We start from the raw sequence: 24,204 nt of genomic DNA on the forward strand, positions 1-24,204 counted from the left end.
GACAGAGATCGCCCTTTCCTTAATAACATCCTGCTACCGCCTTGTAAGTGCTCAGCGATTCAAAAATAACAGCCGATATGAGCGAAAACACTTCAGAGACTGAATCAGAAATCAAGGCCTTCCCCCTCACCCCGTCGTAGAGTAACTGTATAGGCGCCCTTTAGGGAGACTTTAGGGAGACGGAGACTCTGGCGCAGAGTAACTGTATAGGTGTCCCTGTAATCTGCTAAGGGGACTCTGCCCCAGAGTCCCCTTAGCAGATTACAAGGACACCTAGACGTGTGCTACTCAACTACACAATTGTGTATTGAATCAGAGATCGGGGCGCAACTACGCGATTACGCATATATGACGTCAATGGAAACAAATTACCCATCAGTAAAGCAGGCAAAACAAAACATGTACCCGGAACACTTTCATACTCGCACATACACACAAAAACACTATCTTACTTCAGTGGGCGTATAGAGTTTGAACATACATCGTTTGAGAGAATCGTTGCGACATCGGATGGTAACTTGTTCCATTGGCTTATGGTTCTGGGAAAAAAAAAATGGCATTTTAAACGCTTCAATTTTGCAGGCTATTTCTTTAACCTTATTTTCATGGTCCAGCCGTTCAGAAACATAGTCAGGCTTGGAAAAATATTTCCCGGGGTCTATATCTGTTCTAGAGTGGAATATATTGTGAAAAAGTTTCATTCTGAGATATTTCCTGCGTTGCTGCAGTGATTCCCAACCGAGGCTTTCTTTTGCTCTACTTCGGGGCCTACTTTCTTTTATCTTTTTTTTGTCAGTGCTCTTTTTTTTGATTATGCGAGAGCCTTCGCAGATAATAAGCCCAGAATGAGGAGTGGCTGCAACCTGCTCTTATACGAACAGTCCAAGTGCAAGACTTCGGGCCCAGGCTCGCGATCATGCTTCGAAGCGCTCATAGCGAGGCGAGCGCCGCCTTGCGCTCGAACACGGCAGCGCCAACGATAGGCATATGCTCAAACTACAGTGGCTAGAATATAAGTATATTTTAGGCACAGTACTCAAACAGCGCGAGCTATGCACCTGAAATTCACGCTCGCCATGATACTCTTTAAACTGCGCATGCGCGATAAAAAAAACTGCACATAGGGATTTCTGTTCCTCGAAGATTCGCCTGTGTCTAGGTACTACTGAGGAGTTGTCGCTCCTTGAATATCTGACTTTGCCTAGGTACTACGGTCGAGGACTTCCTTTGCTCGCTTTGTATGCGTTTGTCCCTAGGCTAGCCGGCATGCGCGTTTGCGGTCTCGTCTCGCCGTCCCCCCGGGGTCATAGAAAACTCCATGCCCCGGGTAGGGGTTGTGCCCGCGGGCCGTTGACGACGCTACACGCCTCGCTGCCGAAAAGCCGCGTCGCTCAAGTGTTCAACGACGAAAGTAGGCACGCTCACAGCGAAAAAGGGGAACAAGACGGCGGGATGAAGGTGCGCGTGTTTTGAGGCGACCACAATGACGCCGACACAGTAAGTTTTTTTTTTGTGTTGGTTGCCGTGAAAGTGCGACGATGCGAGCGCCCGCTCTTCCGCAAGCGGATACTTCTCTCGTTTGTGCCCCGGTGCCGCAGGAAAGCCGCCGTGCCGGGCGCCGACGCGAAGCGGCGGTCGTTGGGGTGTTGCGGAGCGCAGCGTAGCAACACCCCAAATAAACAAATACTGCTCCAGTCAGGTAGACAGCTCCCTCCCTGATAGTGAGATTATATTTGGATCATCAAAACAGTGACGCGTTTATTTAGGAATACTATCGATTCCTGAACAACAGCCAAAGTTGTACCTAGTCACCACCAGCCCAGCGTGTTCTCCGTTCCAACGCCGGCGGCGGGAAGCCAGCGTCGCGTAAACAAACCTCAAGTCTCGGAGGCCAACGTTAGCGATAAACGCATACAAAACGAGCAAAGGAAGTTCTCCGCCGTAGAACCTAGGCAAAGTCAGATATTCAAAGAGCAAAAACCTCCAAATTTTCCCTCGCAACACGACTTCGCGCGCAGTGAGCTCCACTAGGGACGAACAGAGCAAAACCGGCAACTCGACAACTCCTCAGTAGTACCTAGACACAGACGAATCTTCAAGGAAGAGAAGAGTTCCTATGTGCAGTTTTTTTTCGCGCATGCGCAATTTAGAGAGCATGGCGAGCGTGAAGTTCGGGTAGCTATGCTCCCTGAGGAGTGATGGCGATGTCACTGCGACACACGGCATTGCACCTCATAAGACACTTTATTGTTGGTTTGTAAAGACACGGTTGGGCTAGAGCTAGGATCACGCGTTTGGAATCAAACGCGAGACGTGTGCTTCGTACCAGCCGTGGTAAGGATTCGAGGTTCTATAGCCGGTGACAACCTAAGAATTAAATGCGAGCTCCGCCCGCAAAAACGCAGTGCTCCTGCCCTTCACCTCTGAAAGAAAGCCAGTGCACCTGGTGGAGTCCGCTCACATCTTATTGACTTTCCTCTGCTAATGTAAACGCTAGGCCAATTGGAAATTAAAAGGTCGTTCTTTCAAGCTCAAATATCACCTTTGGCTGACTACAGCTATCAGGATCACCGATAATATTTACCGAGGCTTTCAGGTTTCATCCTGAAACCAGTGACAGAAAGACACATTTGAACGGAGAGAACAGGAACAGCCATTTTAATGTCATGGCGGTAAGGGCCACGTGTCGCAGAAAATCCGGTTCCGAATGTCGGGCGCCGGCATCCTGTGAGCGAAAATTCGCGTATATGTTTAGGTATATGTTATGCCACGCCTTACTATATGACATGTGGTACATACGGTTATATTGCCACAACATTTTATCACTAAACTTGCTCATACCTTGTCTTACATTCTTGACAAAGTTATTCTTCGGAATTTTGAGAATGACAGCCCACAAACGAATGTCATTAAACAAAACACCGACAGCGCATGCCTTTTATGTTAAATTTATATTCAGACTGAAATATTAAGAGTGCGAAGCAATAACAGAAACATGAAAATTATGTGTGTGTGTGTTGGTGTGTGTGTGTTTTTTTTTTTTTTTTTTGCCTGGGTGTGCACTAGCTCCGTGATCGGCCCACGCAAGATGCTGCGTTTCTATCAGTAAACTCGCTTCGTGCATACCATTCGTTGCCAGCGTTCCCCGGTAACCATTACGCTTGCCTAAGCTGAGGTTGCCGGGAAGCGTGAGAAGCAGTCAGAGATGTTTAAATGTTATCGCGTTCCGCTCTCGAAGGCGAACCTTAAGTGTCCTTCAAATTTCTGAACGCGCAAAACTGCTTTACGTCACGGAAATATACGAACCTTATTGGCTGGCGCATCTATGCAGATGGTGCTAGACTTGGACAGCGTGCGTGTAACTTCTTTTTTAACACGAAAGTGTTTTATGCCGGGGTCCACCAAGACTTCACTGACGTATTTCCGTCACGGAAATACGTCATACGGAAATACGGAATGACGTTCTTACAATGTACACGAACATAATACAAAGAAAGAAACCAGAAGAAAAAGTTCCACAAACATGCAAAATTTGGAAATCGAACCCACGACCTCTCGGTCCGCGACGATAGATCGCCGAGCGTTTAACCCATTGCGCCACAAACGCATTTGCAGAGAGCTACACAGACGCGCCTTATATATCTAACACTCCTCCGTGTACCCGCGCGCTTGCTCGGGGCGGTGCCGCCGCCTACGAGCAGAAAAGAGAAGTACTGCATTATGACACTAACGCGCACCGACAGTGAACGCTTTGGTGGTTTCAGCACTACGACGCCTCGATGCCAGCATTCGAAGGGACGCTGGCATCAAGAAGCACTACCAACGCCACCTAGGTGGCGTTCACCGTACTCAGCACAGCGGAGCGTGGCCTCCGCAATTAGACAGTTTTAGTTTAGCGTTAGCGTAATAGCGGGGTTACGGGAAATAGCGTTACCGTTCCGCAAACGAACTTTGCAGAAAGAGAGTTTTAGTATAGCGTGATAGCGTAGTTTACGTGCGGGACGCTATTCCATTACGCTTTGAATTTCGCATACACAGGGCACCTAATTCTATGTGTGTGTGCGTCCGGAAAGTGCGATAGGCAGCGCAATGGAAGCCAGGAGCGCGTTGTATTTTTACTTCACATGTCCGTCGATCTGCAACGAAACAGACAAGCAGTACAAGCTGTCTACCATAGCCTCCGAAATTCTCCCATCTCAGAGGCCATATGCCGTCGTCGCGCCTATCTCCCGACTTTAGCGACAGATGGCGCTCGCATCTCAAAAAAATTTCTCTCGTTAGGCTTAGGCGCGTTCGAAACGAGAAGCGATCTCGAAAATTCCTCAAGATTAGCCATAACACTCTCTCGGCGAAGCGGCATGAGACTAAGCAAAAGCCGGTTACGCAGTCATTTGCTACGAACGAAGTGAATTCTACAAAAACAACGCCAAATTCAGTTCGAAGCGGGCGACCGGGACCGCCGCCATGTTTTACGTACACTACGTACACCACGCTAACACGGTAACGTTAACTCTGAGAAATAGCGTGCGCACGGTAAACGGTATGGGTCAGTTAGCGTTCTGCGCATGCGCACTTCGATCCCGCTATTCCGGTACGCCCGCTATTCCGGTAACCACGCTAAACTAAAACTGTCTATTAGCTCTGAAAATGTTTCTGAAGTTGATCGCGGAGGCTGCAATTACGACGCGCTGTACGCGCTGATTTGACTCGGTGACGATTCAGTTACGTGCTTTGTCTTGCGCGTTGTATTAGTGTGTCAGTTACGTGCTTCGTCTTTCGCGTTGTGCTAGCGTGTGCAGCGTAGTGCAGCTTCCATATGCACGACGGTTGCTCATGGTCATCGACGTTGGTAGTCGTGATGGAGAAGACGTGCCACCAGGCGTCAGCGTGGGTGCATCAACGCCTAAGGGCGCTTTAGCCACAAAACACCAATAGACATTATATATCAATGTGCAATAAACATTACACTACTTCTGTGAAGACACGTTTCACTTTCGTGTTCTATACCGATTCCTATATAAGAGGGATCAACCATATTTTTTATTCTTAAGGTGTCACAGACTATACAGATTGTGAGTGCAGTACTTCTGCGGGGCACAGCTTTCTTATAGACCCCTTTCATGGCAATGCTGCGGGCGCCGCCATGTTTTACCACGTGGTGACGCGTCCATTGCTTGCCTCAGCTGCCTCTGTTGCCTCAGTGTTTACAATGAATGTGCACGTCGTCCGGTCCACCTCATCAAGCCTTTGTTTCGGCGGACATTGTAGACGGTGACCGGGGGGACGACGCGAAACTTTAGCCACAGCTTCAGATGACACGTGAGCGCTTTTGGAGATCATTGCTCCTTCTCCAAACCGTGCGAGCAGCGCAGAGGCGGATCCAGGTTTTTTCTGAGGGGGGGGGGAGGGGGGGGGGTGGTCAGCTTCTGTCAATGATGATGATGATGATAGTAGCCTTTCTTATTTATCGAAATTCACCGTTTCTGCTCACGATAAACCCGCGTTTTATACGTCTAGAGAAACACCTGTAGCCCACAATGGTGGCTCAGTCAGCTCAGGCATTGCGCTGCTGAGCACGAGATCGCGGGATCGAATCGCGGCCGCGGCGGCCGCATTTCGATGGAGGTTGAAATTGTGTGCTTGCGTTGTAGTGCACGTTAAAAACCCTAGGTGGTAAAAATTAATCCGGAGCCTTCCACTACGGCGTGCCTCATAATCAGAACTGGTTTTGGCACGTAAAACCCCAGAAAGACGAAAAAGACCTGTAGCGAAGCCAGATATCGGTTTCTCCGAGCTTATAGGAAAAGGACGATACCCAATACAACCATGTGCTTGGCGGCTGTGCCTGATAATGCAGGGTGTTCAAAACTAAGCTTTATGCTTTTCTTAAAATGAGGCACTGGGAGGCACGCGAAGTCCACCTGTGCAGATAAGTTATGTAGCCAGAGGGGTCACAAAGTGAGATGATAATAGTAGCTGTGAACAGTCCAATTAACTAAAATTGAACAATCATTTTTTGTCGGCTGCAGTAAGTGGGTATGTTTGTATTGAAAACTTAGAGACAGTCGTGTTTCTTACTGCAGTCAATAAAAAGTTAATTATTCAATTTTAGTCAATTCGGCTGCTGACAGCGATAATTATCACCTTACTTTGTGTCCCCCTGGCCACATAACTTATTTGCGCAGGTGCTCTTCACGTGCCTCCCATGTGGCTAACTTTAAGAAAACCATAATGCTTAATTTTGAACACCTGGTATATCTAGCCTGTATTGTTTCTTAAAATAAAATTTGGGATGATCTGTTGCAGGTTCGTTATAAATGCGTAAGCACGGGCCCGTCTTTGGAGTTTTGTTGGGACACATTGATTTCCTTAAGGAGATTCTTTGTGTTCGGCTGAGACACCTTCGTTTGCTTTGGAGCTCCAACGCAGCAACTACTACGCTTGTTGTTTACGATATGCGAATCACCGCGTATGAAGACTCACGACGCCACCTACAAGAAGAACGATGTGTTCTAGTAGCCGAGAGCGCGAGCCAGCATCTTCATGTTTTGTTTCCCGCGCGACGCCAGCCTTGGCCCGCGCGCTGGCGTTGACCGCAGACGTCACGCTCCCCCACTTTCGCAGCCGCTGCTCGAGACTTCGCCCTGCTCCGCGAGAACACCCACTCAGATAAACGGATCCAGCGGCTTTGACCCTACTATGCCTAATGTACGGCAATAAAACTGCGAAGTTACAATGAAAAACTTGTAGCGTACGAACGGTACTGTACTCGTACTGAATATTGTCAACGTGTAACTGTGATCACATTAATGAGTGCTACAGTTAAAAAAGTTGCCCATGCGTAGTTCTTAGTTTAGCTGTTAGTTGTTATTTATACAGGGTTTGTCCGAAAAGTAATGTCAGTGAGTCGATTAAAAGAAATTATTGATCAGATCGGTACAACACAATAAAATGTTTCAAAATAGGCTCCTGCTGCTTCGTTACATTGGTTCTAGCGAGATTTCCAACCATCGAAGGCGTCACGGTAGGCCTCCTCAGGAATGTCCTTTAGAGCCTTGGTGCAAGCCTCTTCGACTTTGCCAACTGTCGCGAATTGATGTCCTTTCATGGGAATTTTCAAGTGCAGAAAGAAGAAGAAGCCTGGGAGAGCCACGTCGGGACTGTAGGGCGGCTGGGGAACTGTTGACATCTTTCAATCGGCCAGGAAGCGGGTCACGAGGAAGGCGGTGCAGGCTGCATGGTGCGTTGTCATGGTGAAGTTTCCAATCGCCCCCGATATCAGGCCGGGTGCGATGAATCCTTCGTTTGAGTCGCTTGAGCACTTTCACGTAGAATTTGGCGTTCACGGTTGTGCCATGGGGTACAAACTCATGGTGGACAAGACCACTGATGTCAAAGAACACAATCAGCGTGGTCTTGAACTTTGACTTGCTAATTCTGGCCTTCTTGGGGCGAGGGGACGCCAAGCTGTGCCACTTGGCACTTTGCCTTTTTTGTTTCGGGGTCGTATTCAAACACCAAAGTCTTGTCACCTGTGATGACATTGTTCAAAACGTGGGGGTCACTTTCGCACAAGTCCCAAACCTCCTGTCATGTTTCAACTCGGCTTGATTGTTGGTCGTCCATTAATATTTTGCGCAAGGTCTTCGCGCGCACTTTTCGCATTTGAAAATTATTCGTCAAAATCTCGTGAACGGTGCTTTTTGGAATGTTTACTGTCTGTGCCACTAAACGGACACTCAAACGAGGGTCTGAGTACAAAAGACCTCTCGCGCGCGTCACATTTTCGTCGCTGATGGTCGTTGATGGCGGTACAGCGTGGGCTTCATCGCTGACCTCTTCACAACTTTCTAAAAAGGCGTTGTGCCCCCGGTAAACTTGACGTTCTGACAAACAATTATCACCAAAAGCTGTCTTTATCATTGGAAAAGTTTCCACTGCCGACTTGCCGAGTTTCACACACAACTCGATGGCAATCCTTTGTTCCAACAAGCGCTGCATTACGGCTTGCACGGTAAATAAAAATGAGTTGACGAAAAACCTTGTGCTTACTCTCCAGATTGTCGCAGACGACTGAGCGACCACGCGTGCGTATGCTAACTTCCCCTTCCACCAATCCCAACTGGTCTTAGCGCGCTGCGACGTTTAGTCGCTTCACAATATAATCACTGACATTTCTTTTCGGACAAACACTGTATATGAACACTTCAGCAAGTGATCTCTTTCATTAAGCAGGTTGGTCGCGGAACCGATGACAGCCAATGAGGCAACCGATGACACCCCAAGGGGCAACTAAGTTGATCAGGGGCGAAGGCGCTCGCGCGGACATCGGCGTGCTTGGCAACCTCGTTCATTCGACGCCACCGACGGGACGAGTAAGGCACCGCCGGCGCCAGGAGGTCCAAGGTGTTCATGAGAAAAAATAACTACGGCAACTTCGCGACACCACACTCCGACGGAATACAACTAAGCTTGTGAGCGAGCTAGCTTTACTTCTATACATGGCTGATATCACTGGTACTCGCGAAAAATACTTTTCAAGAATGCTGGCGGCCATATTTTTTTGCGACAGGGCCATCCCCATGTCAGCGAGGGGGCGATGCAGAAATCTGAGGGGGGGGGGGGGGGGGGGGGGTCAGGACATCCGGACATCCCCCCTGGATCCGCGCCTGCAGCGTATACGTTGGTTGCACTAGAATCGGTGCTAGAAGTGTGTTCCAAGCTGTCCAGTCTTTCCGCTTCTAAATTAAATCATGGTCAGCCGTCTTATTCTCTTCTTTCTCGCTTCGTGCATACCTTCTTCGTCATATCTTCATACCTTCATACCTTCTTCGTCATACCTTCTTTATTTGCCAATCCCTTGGAAGCAGCGGCCTGTCGTGTTTCCCACTCAGTGACGTTCCTCGGTGCGGTCGTTGTCTGATTGTTTATTTTCTGCCTAATAGCTCGAGGATCTGCTCAGTTGCGGTACATTTGTTCTTGCCGCGCGCGAGGCTTGGAGAGCAGAGGTTCTTTACTTTGTATTAACCGCCTTTACATGGGCGCCGTCATATTGCGTTTTGAGCCTACAATCAGCCTCTGAGATCGGTTGTGTATTTCTCAAAATTTGTTTTACGAATGCAACATATGCGAAGTCCTATTGGGGCGTTAGCCAGTGTTTTCATTGTATTTTTTCTTGTTTTTTTAAGCGAAAGAAGAGAATGAAAACAATATTTTGGAGTCTTGTCCGTCCCGTTATTTACGACCCACTCACCCGTTTTACGGAAATTGTGTCCTTACACATAGACGTCAGAGCCATGTGATCTCCCCTTTGGATAATAATAGTTTACAGGGCGAAAGAGGAATGCCGAAGCACAAAATTTAAAGGTATCATGCTGGTTTCCTAACCACCGTGCATCGCTACGTTGAGCAACGCCATCGGTCGCACGCAGGAGGCTAATGAAGACATAGCATAGAGATGTTAATACTACTAGGATTGAACTGCGTGAGAACGATACCGGTTGCTGGCGCGAATGGTTTATAACGGACGGTGCTTAGATGTCCCTGGTTCGCATTGTGTTGGCTGTATACGAGCACTCTTGTGTTTTAGTTGCCGGGACAAGCGATCAGATTGTGAGAAGATATTCCAATTCACGCTAGCCACTCACAGACGCCTGTTGTCGAGTTTCAAACTGATACAGCCAAAATAGTTCACCACACGTACTACATACACCGCAGATGATGATGCACGTTGCATGTTTGAGAAACCAAGAGAATTCTCACATACTGTATAGTTACGGCTGGAAATGCTGGAAAAGTGGTTTGTGTTCATGTTTCCGCGTAACATAATTATGTTTTTTTTCTCGTATATTCAAATTACAATCCGACGCTATCATGCATGTAGGGTGTGGTTAAGTCTTACTTTACGACTTCTCTGACGCATTTTACTTTGAGAAGTTCAATTAGTTCACCAGCGCCTCTGCGCCACGCGGAGGGCCTGCGTGGTCGGCGTGGTTCGAGATGATTTTCTTGGCCGGATAACGCCGCCAACGCCGGATTTTCTTCATCACGGGTCCCTTATCACTATCGCAACAGTTTAACGCGGAATTCACGCGGAGTTTGTTGATTTACTGACAAATAGACCATATGTAAGCAAGGACAGGGGTTTGTTTGTGAGAATGGAAATTTTTATGCCAGTGTCACACGGTGCATTTTTTCACCACGATCGAGTCAGACCGGGACCAAAATTTTCCGACCGCGATAAGCTTCCTTCCCTCAGCTTGCGCAAATGAGCCAATTTGGATCGAAAAAATTCTATCCCGGTAGGACTCGATCGCGATAGAAAATGCACCGCGTGAGACCCATCTTAGAGATCCTGAGTTCACTCGCTACGCTCAAACAGGGCTCGTACGGGACGCAGCTTTCTTATAGTCCTTTAATATGAAACCCGCCAGCAGCAAACCCCTCCACCAACCAACTAATCTATTAATACAATTAATGTACTGGCGGCGCTAGCCTGCAAGTGTTACTGTTACGCCGCGCAGCTGAACGGGCCAGTGGTCGCCGCTGCACTTCTGGTTCGCTGTATAACTAGTATTAGTTTAAAATGTCCTGCCCACAGACCGAAATTCTTGTCGCTACTGCTTTTGTATTATAGTTTAATTACTATATTCGCGAAATATTTCAACGGCAGTCAAAGAAACAACCAGAACAACATTTATGGCTGCTTAATATAGGCTACATTTAGCAAGGTACTGCAGCTTCGGCTCCAACAGCAGTAGGTCTAGAAACTATAACCGTGGAAGTGCACTCCTTTAATGTAAGGATCTAAGAATTACAAACAAGCTCCAACCACTAGCACGCAGTGCGCGGGCACTTTGCCTCTGAAACAGAGCCCAGCGAGCAGTCTTAATGAATCTGATCTGATAATGTAAATACCGGGCTAACTGGAAAATAAAGAAAGTCGTGTCCTTGCCAAAGAAGACAAGGTCGACGTACGTGGTTGTTCAAATTATATACTGAATAAATGTTGATTATATATGTCTCTGTCTATTTTTCATGGTTATTGTTGACCTAATTCGTATTTTATCCGGATCGCATTTCACGCGAAATTACTATGATGTCCAACGGGTCTCCTTGGCCGTCCAACTTTTAGAGACGCTCGAGCTGTGTTCTTCAGGAGCCTCGGGAGTCACGCATCTGTGTTCGGCGACTCTCTTCCACTATGGTCCCAAACGTTGCTCCACGTTCTGCAGGCTCCTTGCAGGAAGGATGCGAACCACCATTTGGGCGAAACAGGCCTCGCGAGTTTTCGCCATCGTCTTGGCTTGGCTTGGCATGGTGCTTAACGCGCGTCGGCACTCTCATTGGTCCACCGAACGGAGCGCTTGCGATTCGTCTCTTCAACGTCGACAGTTGTCTTCCGACGCGGCGGCACCTCACTGTTACGATTACCTTCGGGGCCATTTATAGTCTTGCGTTTCCAGCGTGCCAGGCAGCGACCGGCGAAGCCGGGTAGCAACACTCCAATTGCTAGTAGATACAGCGCTCGACCGCTGGCGCCACGCTGCGCCGCTCACGCGTACCGCGTTTCTAGGTGGTTTCTTTCGCCGAGGGCGCTCGAACGCAATCATATGGCTCGCATGAATGCAATTCTTGTAAGCGTGGCTGTATGGATGAGTAGTTACGGCGTTCGCTTCGGGATCATGCGTACGCGGGTTGGAATCCCGCTTTGGCTAGAATTTTTTTCTTAATATCACGCTTTTCCTTTTTTTTCCTCTCTGTTTGCCAGCGCAGTCGGTTGAACCCCGGTGCCACGGAGGCAGCCGTGGTGCCGGGCGCCGAAGCGAAGCGGCGGTCGTTGGGGTGTTGCGGAGCGCAGCGTAGCAACACCCCAAATAAACAAATACTGCTCCAGTCAGGTAGACTGCTCCCTCCCCGATAGTGAGATTATATTTGGATCATCAAAACAGTGGTGCGTTTATAATACCACCGGTCCCAACAGCAGGCTAGTCACCACCAGCCCAGCGTTTTCACCGTCAACGCCTCCTCCGTTCCAACGGCGGCGGCTAGAAACATGGTACGCGCGAGCGGCGCAGCGTGGCGCCAGCGGTCGAGCGCTGTATCTACTAGCAATTGGAAATACGCGCAGCCGGGTTCGTCAAGCCGGCGACGCCTGAATCGCCGAAGATTTGCGCCCTGTATATTTCGGCGCGTTGACCGCTGTAGCAGCGGGGCGATCAGGTGTTGTCGCAACTCATGCGCTCAAGTGCACGGTGAGCGAGCCCTTTTACAGCGATAGCTCGACTACTCCAGGTACAAGCCCAGAAAACTCCTGGTTCCGTAAATCTGACCTTCAAGCTCAGCCAAGGTCAGACTGGGACTTAGCCCACGGCCATGTCAGCTGGTATACCCCCCAGGTAAACGAGAATTGCGTCATGAGCTCCAGTTTCTCCCCGGGTGCTTGGTAGGCCATGCTTCTGATAAAAAAAAATAATAAGCCTGCTGTTATGGCAACGGTTTTGCTGATGCGCGAGGGGGAGACAGCCATTCCGTTTGTGTGCAACGCGCTCGACGAGTGTGCGATTTTCTCGGCAGACGCAAGAGTAAACTAGCACGAGTTCTGTTTGCTGCTAGTTTGCATTGTTCTAACAGCTGTCATTTTCAGCTTCTTTTTTAACAGCGGAGCTGCTTAAGCCGGCCGTTAGTCCGTTAGTCGTCCACAAAAAACGTGGGCAGATCCTGGTGGTAGTGCAGAAAGGGTCCAAGCGCAATGGCACATACCCCTGTGAACTAGCGAAGCTGAGCCAAGTCTAGCTAAGCATGGTTTGGACTACTTAAGCTTAATCAGTCATCGATAGCCAATCGGTAGCCAATCAATAGCTAATCTATAATCGATCAATAATCAATAAATTAAGGAAAATGCTGGGGATGACTTGATAGTCCTTAGCCTAGCCCAAACACCAGGACTAGCTAGGTGCCCATCAGCTCCGCTGTCTCTTTAGCATTGCGCCTCCAGTTTTTTTTTTTCTTTTTTTGTAAAGACCAGTTACTTCTGCGTGTGCGGTTCATCTATTGAATAATTTCTTTTCCCATGTAGCTACTTTTCTTTTTCGTTTCCTCGCGGCCTTTGATCCATTGCAATGCTGACGGCGTCCCCGCTGTGCCGGCCCCTCTTTCAGTCAGAGCGACAACGTGGCGGTCAGGAGACACGAGGCTCTACGCGCTCGCCGAGACGCCGGAGGAGGAGGAGGGGGAGGGGGAGCGAGGACGGCACGGAGCACCCGCCACGGCCAGCACCACGGCGCCAACGGGAGCAGCAGCGGCAGCAGCGACAGCGTCTCCGAACCGCCGCACACAGCCGGAAGTGGTCTGCTGTCACACCTGCCTCCCGTGGAGGTAAGAACAATGCCAGAGAGAGAGAGATAGCCACGGGCTACCACGAAAGTGAAAGAAAAAAAAAAGATGCTTAAGCTTCGCCTTTAACAGTGGAACGCAATAGCGTTATTGGGACCCGTTCGCATCGCATTTTTCTTTATGAGTAGGCTTCACTGCAACGCACAACGTGGGAAAGCCAGCTTACAAAGACCAAGCTTACACCGATCCCCTCATAGCCGGCTTCACGTTTAAACACAAATTCATTGCTGGGAAGACATTTTTCCCAGGGCAATATAAGCCGTCTTATATGAAAATGTGAAGGCCCTAGGAACTTTTGTTAATTATTTTATTAATCGTTTGATGTTGCCCCGAGGCGCGCGCGTGTCCAAAACGCATTAGGCAGGCTAGTCCAAGGAGGCTTTATTGAACTTTATTGAAGACAGGTGGGGGAGCCACGATCAGGCAGAGGGGGCTAGGGTGGCGTCCAGCTGGCCGCGACCTGTTAGATCTGCCGAGGGAGCGAACGGCATCTGGATGGTATTTTTGCAATTAATCTACCCGGGCGCGCCGCTGTTGTATAGCAGAAATGCTGAAAAGGGTGTTTGTCTTTGTTTTCTCGTGTTAGAATTATGTTTTCTCGTGCATTCAAATTACAATCCAACGCTATCATGTCTGTGGGTTGTGGTTAAGTCGTACTTTGCAACTTTTCTGGCGGATTTTACTTTGCCAAATTCAATTAGTTCACTAACTCTGCGCCACGCGGAGGGCCTGCCTACTCGAGGTGGCTAGGGATTATTTTGTCAGCCGCGGACGCTGGCGCCGGCGCTGCATTTTCTGCGACACGGGGTCCTTAACGCTGTCGTGTTAAATTTGTCGTGGTACTGAAAGGCAGGCGTGCAAACGCGGACAACAGTTAGTAGAAGGAATAAATTGGAAGCCGCGATTAAACGTCCATTTGAAATCGGTAAAAGACAATGCCTTTCTGGGCGTTTGTCATCCGTTATCATGATCATCCTCGTAAGTATTATCATCATCATTATTATCATCGTCATAGTGGCCATCATCATCATTGCCATCATGGTTAACATCACAGTCATCATTATTATAGTCATAATTAGTGCTGCTCGCAGATTGAATTATCTGATTGATCATCATCAGTTCTATTGCATCTTTTTGCTGCGCTATGTTCGGGATCAACCCACGCAAGAGGCTAGGGGCTAGAAACAGACGTACTCAATGCGGAAAATTGGCGAGAACATTGTCTCAAAAAGACGACTCAAACGTCGCTCCTCTTTGTTCTACTCGGGTCCATGTTTGCACACCTGCCTTTCTCTCTTGGGAATCTTTGCCAACTTGCTCGACTTTCAATCATTCGAAAAATTGCCATCGACTTTCCAGTAACCCGAAGCTACAATGAAAAAAAAAATATCACAGTTCTTTCTTTACAAAAGCTTCGCAGTTGAAGAAAACTGGCTGGTCTGGGGATCGAACCCGGAAACAACGCCTTTCCGGCGTGATGGCTCTCCCTTCTGATAGTCGTTCTGCCAGCCTCCTGGTTAGCTATATGGTAGGGCGACTGGCCGGAAGATCGTTGATCCCGGGTTCTATCATCGGACCAGGACCAATTTCTACACAACTGCGAAACTTTCTAAGGAAACTGTAATTATATCCTTTCTAGCTTCGTGCTCCCTTTCGGATCACGATTTTCCCTCTCATATTACTTCCACCGCCTTCCGTATTTCCGCTTGAGCTGCCTGGCCGTGGTAGAAAGGTGCCACCATATTTAGTCACACAAGTGGTGCCACCTGTTAGAAGCCTGTTAGAAGGTAGCGGGACTTTCCAGTAGCTTTCCGTTTCGGAGCTGCAGACAACACCTTGAAACCTCGCACTTCCTGTGGGGATAGCAGACGATCAAAGAGAGTCCCGGGATCAAAAAAAAAAAAAAACAAGAAAAACACCGCTTCACTTGCGTGAAAAACTGCGCCAACTGTTCAAATTTCGCCGTCACATTAACACTAGCTGACTTCCAGGAGGCATTCTTTGTGGTAGTCACTCCATTCGCCGCCATATATGTTTGCACGAGTGGCGCCACCTAGTAAGAACACATTGAGGGGACGCTTTACGTATCTTTACACAAAAGAAGCATCAAAGTTGCAACTTGTAAGTTACCTGCTCTCTTACACTCAGCACAAGGCGGCCAGTTGGTCTTTACAACGCCTAGCCTTCGAGTGTCGTTCTTTTTCCCCCCTCTCTCTAATATAGTGCTACGCAAGGTAGTGTGGCGCATTGCCTTAGCCAACTTGTCCGCATTCGCACGTTCTCGCTGCAGTTGACCAACTACGTCAGCCACCGGGAAGACATCGAGGAGAGCACGAGGCGCATTTCGAGTCTGGCCGCCCAGAGGAGGTTCTTACGCACCGCCGAGCGCTCGCGTAGCCAGTGGACCGAGAGTACGTCACCGGGAACGCCGCAGGTGCGCCGCTACGTGGGATCCAACGCAAGCTCCGTGCCGTCGTCTGTCCTGGCCAACGGCACGTCGTCTGCTCTGGATCGGAGGCTGCTACATCCGGCCTACCGGTGTGCCACTACTCGAAATCTTTTTTTACAGTAAATAGCACCGCATCACGTTGAAGCTAATGAATTTATGCACCTCAGGATTGTCATACATTTCAAAGCAAGACAGGGATAACGAACACCACCGCAGCAGACGTAAATCTGCCCACGAAGGTTCGAAGATACAGAAAACGTGAAAGAAACAAATGCCTCCTGGCCTGACTGGAGTTTGTCGCTCTTCATGTGGATACTATCAGAAAGCTTCCAAAGTTACAAAAGGCTTCCTGTCAGCATAATGATTCATTTTAATGTCAAAACTGACATAGTGAAGTCTTCATATTTCGACAGATGACTGTAGTTCGTAGTGTAAAGAATATCAAATTATGAGAGTTGGGCTGCTAAGCCGCTCTAGTGTTGGCTTACTTTTCATGCTGTGTCTTATAAATGTAAACTTGCATATAGGTATGACAGTTTAGACAGTAAGCGAACGATCAGTAGTACATGGATTCGCCTAAACATAGTCTTCCTGGTTTCAAGCGGGTTCGGGACTTCGTATATTGGTAATTTTCAACCAAATATTGCGTTACAAGTGTAACAATACCCAATGATTCTGTACATGCGTAGAAACATATTGCCTTCGTGCTCTTAGAAAGCTATCAATGTTTGCAAATGCATTTAGAAAGGTAAAGCGTAACAAATACCGACAAAAAAACGAGTCAAACCAAAAACACGACTAGTGAACAAATCTACACACTAGCCATCATTCTCACGCCAGCTGAACTGCAGTGCCAGGGTTCTTGTAAATCTTGTTGGAAGCCATGACAGTAAGGGCTGCTTATGCGGCGCCACCACAGTGGTCCTTTGGCTTACCTTGATACGCGCTTCTGCGCGTGTGAGCAGGCATCGTAATTACGCTGCAGGAAGGCTAAGGTGCGGCATGTTCTACTGCGAGAGCACGCAAACAGCAGTGACGCTTTGCTCGATGAGCAGATTTTTTCTTTAAGCAATGAAATCTGAGATGCTGAAAGTAGTGAAAAGTGTTAGCGGTGATGCATACGTTGTGCTAAGGCAACGCTGTCGTCACTCTTTCAGAAGGGACTCCCTTGAGTCTTTGCCGCAGTTACAGGACGGCTACCGCAGGACCCAGAGGAAGAAAGGTAATTTGTATTTCGCTATCACGGATGTTCATGGCAAAATGTAAAGGACGCGGGAGGGGGGGGGGGGGGGGGGGTTGAGGTGGGTGGTGCGGACATGTGAATAGAAGCGACGATTAAGAGTAATCTTTAGCTTGGGGCCGACTCCGAATTTCGTATTGAATTGAACAATAAACTTGAACTGTAAATACGTGCTCTTTTTGTAGTCGACTTCTCTACAGATTTCCTAAAAACGTGAAATCGTGCTGCCTTTTGAAGCATTTTGTGTTATTTACCGCCCTGATTCTCCAAAATTTTAGTAGTCGGTTAGTTTTAAGAATCAAATTGAAGCGTCAATGTTCCAACCCGTTACGGAGCATCGAAATCACACAATATTTGACCTGCACCTCGCAGAACGTCCAAAGCCGAGAAATACATTATACTATAGTTTACATAAAATAGCTGTTTTGCTTACGTCAGTCATTCATAAGTCTTGCTCACAATTTACTAGAATACTTCAATGTGATGCATCATAAATCGACTTTGCCTACTTCAAAGCCCTAATCGGTGACACTAAAAAATACCTACACAGGTTGCAGAGTTATTATTAGGTTCTAAGCACAGAGCTTCAGTGCCTTTTACAACTTTGTGATTTCTGCAATTTTCAAAATGTTTTTCTCACACTTTCGATTCATCATCAGTGTCATTACACATTAGGAATTTTCCCTAAAACATGTAGCAAATGTTATTCAAGTCAATAGAGTTCTTTAATAGAGGGACATCGGAGGTCTATCGGGGACATCGGGGCTGTTCTATCAGCATTGTTCTGACCTGCACTACATCGTGACACGCTGTCTTGTCATGAGACCACCTGATCTCCTCTCCCTCCCTCCTCTCTAATATTGATGATGATTGCTTATTGTCGTTTGATGCGCAAGGACTTCGGTTGCTTGCTCAATTACTTGTGCTCTCCGACGAGAGTGTTACAGGGACCTGTGTTTTTTCTGAAACAAATAAACTTTTGTGCGTGTGCTGCTGCTTTGTTCTCGCTTAAATTTCGCAACAATATTGCATTTTTCTCTCTGCAAAATGCAACAAAATATCTGGCATTCGCTGTCTTTATGGTTTATCCAAAACTTTCGCTGCTGACAAAAGGCGAAACTAGTTTACTTCTCCGAAGCAGTTCCAGTCTCTGATGAAGGGGTGCACATAGAACGACAAATTGTTTTACATTTTCCAAGACGAACCAGGCAAGCAATAATGAAAACTGTTTATTGAGCAATGCGGACCCGGAAACTGGGATCACGCAGCTAGTTTTGACAGAAATCAAACCTTCAATAAATGCAAGAGTCTTCTAATAACAGAAACGCAGGTCTCTGTATATCGTTATAGCACACCTATCGCACGAGCACACCGTGTTAGAAGGATCCGGAGTATTTGAGGTGCACTGGAGCACTTGACGTGCACGAAACATTTTGACATCTCTCTAACCCTCGGTGGCTGCAACCAATGACTCCTCTATATCACACCTTCCGAACAGCCTTTGCCGACTTCCTTTCTGAGAGCTTAATTTACGCCTAACTATCCTCTACTGTTTCGGTCTGCATAAATTTACGCAGGGGTGACAGAAACTAAACGAGAGGGATATGCCGTTCCTTAGTGTAACATTATGCTGACCGAAAATGTCGATATGCATCAACTAGCGCATCAAAATACTGCGTTACCCATTGTTTGTTCTGTAGCAAAGATAATCAAACAGCTGGAGTATTTCTAGATAAAACGTCGGCAATGTTAGGCTTATAATGCTCACTCCTGGAACCAGCAGTGAACATCAGGCCATGTAGTTCAACTGATAGCATATGCTCGGTGCTTCAGTAGTGACCATATTGAGTTCATGAGCTTAACGCAAGCCGCCGCGTCCAATGATTCGAATGCAGTCGCCCGGACTATTTATCGACCTACCCTTTCTGCTTTCTACTCAGACATTAGTAACGCCACACTAGCCTTGTTGCTGAAAGCAGGGGCATAAACTGCGGTTGTTGCATAGGTAAATGCTATCACATTTGGAGGTTTCTTCTAAGACGATTCCAAACGAGATGTCATGCATGTTTCCTTGCTTGCTTGCCTGCCTATTTGTATTGTCTTGTCTTTTTTTTTAAATTGTAGTGCACAACTATCATTGCACTTATTGAGTGTTTTATAAACCTGTTTTCTTTCTAGCCACATTAAATTCCGCAGTTGCGTTGGCAGGATAGAAATGTACATCAAGAAACGTAATTTTTCCGATGTAATGCTTCTTATACTCTTGTTTTCCTGTTTCCTTGTTTCTCGCGAATAGAGCGATGACCATCAAAAAGTTGTGCTTATTTTCTAGTCAGCGCTCCTGGCGTTATAAGTGCGGTGAATATCAGCATAATTATGCGACCTCCTACTGATATATCATATGGAATGTCCTGTCGCACAAACTACCCTCAGGTAGAGCTCTTCCGGCTAACCACAGAGAGAAATAGAGAGATGTAAAAATGTTCCAGCGGCAGGTGCTGACCAGTGTGCTGTGTGTTTGTTTCTTTCTCTTCTTTTCGGTGTGCTTTCAGAGCAAGAGTCGTGTAGCATTCAATAGACGCGGGCAGTGGTCTGTGCTCTGTGCCCTTCGACGACCCGCTGGCGACAAAAGCTCGTCACCGCTGGCTGGAAGCTTCTGTGTCTGCGTCTGTTTCCACCCCTGTAGATGCGATGCTTCGCACCCGCGTCCTGCGAACTGTCGGCGGCAGCACCAGGCGGTGGTCTCTACCGGCCAGGACTACGACGGCCACCGTCAGGCAAGGCTCCCACGGCCGCATCACGCTGCAAGACGTACTCCGATTCTACGTGGAACGCTGAACAGTGTGTGCGCGGGGACGCTGTGACGTCGGCACTCGACGAATCCTACTCGATCCTGCTCGACGAATCCTGCCGTTTCTAACCGGCCCATGGCTGCCGCCGAAGGCAGGTTTAGGGACAGTGACCGCGAAAGACTGTGTGCTCTCCTCTGCGCAGAGCCATGACTGCTACACGCTTTAGACACATTTTAAGTGTTTTCATACATGGTGCTTTGCGTGTCACGCGTTCGCAGGACTAGACATGTGCAACTGCGTGGTCAACCATACACAATCTACGTGTACAAGTCCCTGGTGTAATGTTACATACTGTGGCTTAACCTCTGCGAAATGTGTCGGCGGTGATAAGTGGAGTAGTTGACTTTCCGTGGATTGGACACGTACTGCGTTGTATGTGTGGCTGATGGGTCAATTGGTCTGTCGGTGCTACTGACGATTGCAGTGCTTTTTTATAAACGACACAAGAGCCAAAGTTCTGGGTCTAGGTTCGAGCAGTATAGGCCAGAAGACTTGAGAAACGCGTTCTTACAGTAGATACTCCGTCCAGTTTGTATGACACAGTACAGCTGTCACGTGGCATCAATGCGACAAGGTGTACAGTCGTCTCCGCCCGAATTTGTACGGCGTGTGAGTGTCCTGAAGTGCTTTGCAAAGGTCTGCCTAGTCATTATATCCGACGTAGCGAAACACTGCAACGTGCTTTCGGAGTACTTGTCTGACGCATTGTGCTACAACGTAGGATTGAATCACAAAGCGTACACGAACATAACCAGTCAAAGCGGTTCTTTGTGTAGCCGTTCTGAATTACCGATGTAATTACACATGTATATTCTGCTAATGACAGTTGTTCATCTTTTGTCCTTAAGTGTTGTATCATGCGCATGAGCGACAATAACGCATGTTTTAATCAGGTCATGAGCATTCAAATGTTAGTAGAAAAACCGCTACTCGAGTACAGCCTACAACTGGGTTCGCCGGATGTCTCTGTCTAAACGTGTGGCCTGTCGGGAAGGGTTATAGCTCACACGGTCGTTGACCTAAAGTGGCACTCAAGTAAAACATTAAACAGAACTGTGTTAATAAATTAGATCCGTTCTATAGCGCTACAGCCCCTCTTATTGCGAGAGAAGATATGGTAAGCCAGCAAGGACGCAAAAACGAAAAACAAATGGCAGCACTTTTCAGAACTTCTCGTAACAACTTGCCGCAACGGCATGGATTTCAAGCAGCGACTGCTCCGGTCCTTATAGGTGAAAAGCTTATCGGTGAAAAAAGCAACTTTGCATTCTGAACAAACAAAACAGTCAATCTAACGAAGTTCCAGAAGTCTTTCTGCACCAAAACTGGCCAGTCTACAAGAAAATTGTTTAGCTAACTGCCGTCACACAGACGCAGCCGCGCTGAGGTTTCACCGCGAGATTCGGGAACTAAACGTCTTCGTTTTGGGCAGTAATATTCCGCCAAATTAATGTAAATAGAGTTATGAAGGCATAGTTATTTAGTGTACAGTGATGTAATGTTTCTCTTCAATCTGTGTCTGTAATCGATTGGGAATTGTTAGCAACTTCGCAAATGTATTCCCTTCCTGCGAACCGTCAGCAAAAACACTACGCTTGCAACAAGACAGAATTCTGTATGCTTCACCACGTTCGAAGGCCAATTTCGACTTATAGTGATGTAATTAGCTGATTTCTGTAAACACGTATTTAATCCTTCCTACAGTCATTGAACCACGATGCCACTACAAAAAAAAACACCTTGTTTTTGTCACTCCGGTGATCTGCGTGTTCTGACATCCAGCTTCATATCACCGCGTAGATACAACTTTTAATCCCCCAGTTAAAATCCGCGTGTCAATATCACCAATTCGTTCTGAGACAACTGTTATCAGTTCCTGAATGAACATCGGTCAGTCATCCCATCCGCGGCCAAGGTGTAGATTAGCTGCCACAAAAAGAGTAAAGTAGCACGAACCATGAGAGTTTAAAGCTATCATCAAAAACTGTTGATTCGCTAAGTCGATAATCGCGTGGTGAGCTTTTTAACATCCATATTTCGGTGTCAAGCGGAGCACAATAAGAAAAGGACGGACAATGACGCAATACTGACATTTCTCTAAGAGAGTTTCTCCAATACTGGAGCAACTTGGCTGATCATTGTATGAGCTAGCTTTTGCTGCTTTTCGTTGTTTAGCAATGCAGGTATCTTGCTCCAGCACAGTAGTAATTTTTTGCGAAAAATTATGAGAAGCATACCTTATCGTCAAGAACGCCGATGACTGGGTCAGCTGTTCGTAACATACACGGTCCGCTAAGGAGATGATGATGATGATGATCCTTCACCATGGCTCGCACCCACTGAGGGGGATAGGCCAAGAATCGGGCGGCAGTAGGTAGCTAAAAAAAAAAATTCTTTTGACAATGAGATACGCAAAGTAAAGAAGGCACAAACAAAAACAAAGAAAATTTTGTATACCTAGAGTATTGTGCCAACGAGCAGTCAGACTAACCGAAAGGTGAAAAATATAGTTATTATCAAGGTCAGAAAAAATACAATGTTACTAACGAATTTGGAGAAACAAATTTCAGTGAAATGAATACTGATCTGATAGGTAGAATAGGGTTACTATAATTAACAGGGTAATCGTCTTGTTTCTGTTAAAAATTGAAAGACTGCGCAACAAACGTCTCTGTGACAATAGCCGAGGGAGGAGGCCCCAAATGATAATAATACTGGTGTACTTAATCTTAATCCAATTTTGCAGAGTGGAGCTTCGAGTAATTTCGTTCTCTGGTTTGAATAACGTCGGCATGATAAAAAGTAGTGGTCTATTGTTTCAATTTCCTTACAATTTTGGCACAGAGGGGACATCGTCAGACCAGCTCTGTGTAAATAGAAATTCAATTCCGGGATGCGACAGCGTAATTTGGAGAATGTAACTTCTAACTGCCGAGAAGGACACCACTGATTATTCCAGCCAAAACCGAGATGCTGAAAGTCTGTAGATGGGAGCAGCGATAATTTGATTAAGTCATTTCGTAGGCTAAACGTTCTGAATCTCGATGCAGTGACGTAAGCTGTATCCGGTAAAATATGAAGCACAGGTCCATTTAAAGATGTTCTGGCTAATAAATCTGCCATTTCGTTTATGTATAAACCGCAGTGTCCAGGAACCCAGAGTAAATTAATTTTTTGTAACGTTGTAGGGATTAAATTTTGAAACACATTTAAGATAGTTGAATTCGTTGCCGAGGAAAGCGACACACATACCGATCGAGAGTCTGTTACTACGACAGCTGATAATTGATTCGGGGGTAGTTTGCGCAGTGCTAAAACAATCGCCAATAATTCTGCTATGAAAATAGTCGTGTAATCCGGAAGGCGAATAGAAAAGGACCAACTAAGAGAAGGAGAAAAGATGCCTACGCCAGCCTTTTCGTTTAACATTGAAGCGTCCGTGGCTATTGTTTGTTTCCTGGTGAGAGAGGTAATCTTGTAATTGGTCATTTAAATATTGGAATGGCATTAGTTTAGCATTCGAGGGGAAGATATCGTCAAATTCAATTTGGAGGATTTTCTTGGATTGACTTATTGGGTGAATACATTGAATTTGTACATTCAGTGGTGTTAGCTGTGCCTGTACGAATACGATCTGAGGGGTGTGCAGTCGCGACCAATGAGTATTAAAAAACGTACTTGGTTCATTAATGAAAACATACATTGATCTTCTTTGGGGAGAATCGTAAAACTTTAGGTACGTTTGGACAGTAAGGATTTGGAATCTACTAATTAAACATGGTAGTCGCGCTTCCATATACAGAACGTTGTTTGCAACAAACTTAGGGAGTCCAAGGCACAAACGCAGAGCTTCCTTTTCTAATAGTACCAAAGGTTTAATTTTATAAGCTGGACACCCAGAAAATAAGACACATCCAAATTCCATGATTGGTCGGACATACATTTTATATATCATAATTAATGTGTTTCTTCGCAGCCCGTATCGTCGGTTACTGATTTTACGCAACCATCCTACAGCCCGAGTTGCCTTAAACGCGACGTTATCAATGTGGCTTTTCCAGTTTAGTGTTCCATCATATGTAATTCCCAGATATTTAAGAGAATCCACCTGAGGAATGAACTCTTGACGATACATCAGTGAAATGTGAACGGGAACATCTAAAGGAAAGAGAAGGAGTGCACTTTTACTAACGTTCAGAGACATATGTATGGTTTCAATCCAAGTTTCAAGCATAGATAAGTAATTTTGTAACATTTGATAAAGTGAA

The 24,204-nt window shown here is 46.8% G+C and overlaps 1 long non-coding RNA gene across 1 annotated transcript; it reads left to right on the forward strand.

Moving 5' to 3' along the window:
• Positions 1 to 13,248: 13,248 nt before the first annotated feature.
• On the forward strand, positions 13,249 to 22,230 carry LOC125945318 (uncharacterized). The gene is made up of 4 exons (XR_007466811.1): positions 13,249 to 13,377; positions 15,686 to 15,933; positions 17,002 to 17,066; positions 19,637 to 22,230. It is a non-coding gene; the product is annotated as an uncharacterized LOC125945318 (long non-coding RNA).
• The last annotated feature ends 1,974 nt before the right edge of the window (positions 22,231 to 24,204 follow it).

The sequence above is a fragment of the Dermacentor silvarum genome, chromosome 5, assembly GCF_013339745.2.
Source record: "Dermacentor silvarum isolate Dsil-2018 chromosome 5, BIME_Dsil_1.4, whole genome shotgun sequence".
Lineage (NCBI taxonomy): Eukaryota > Metazoa > Arthropoda > Arachnida > Ixodida > Ixodidae > Dermacentor > Dermacentor silvarum.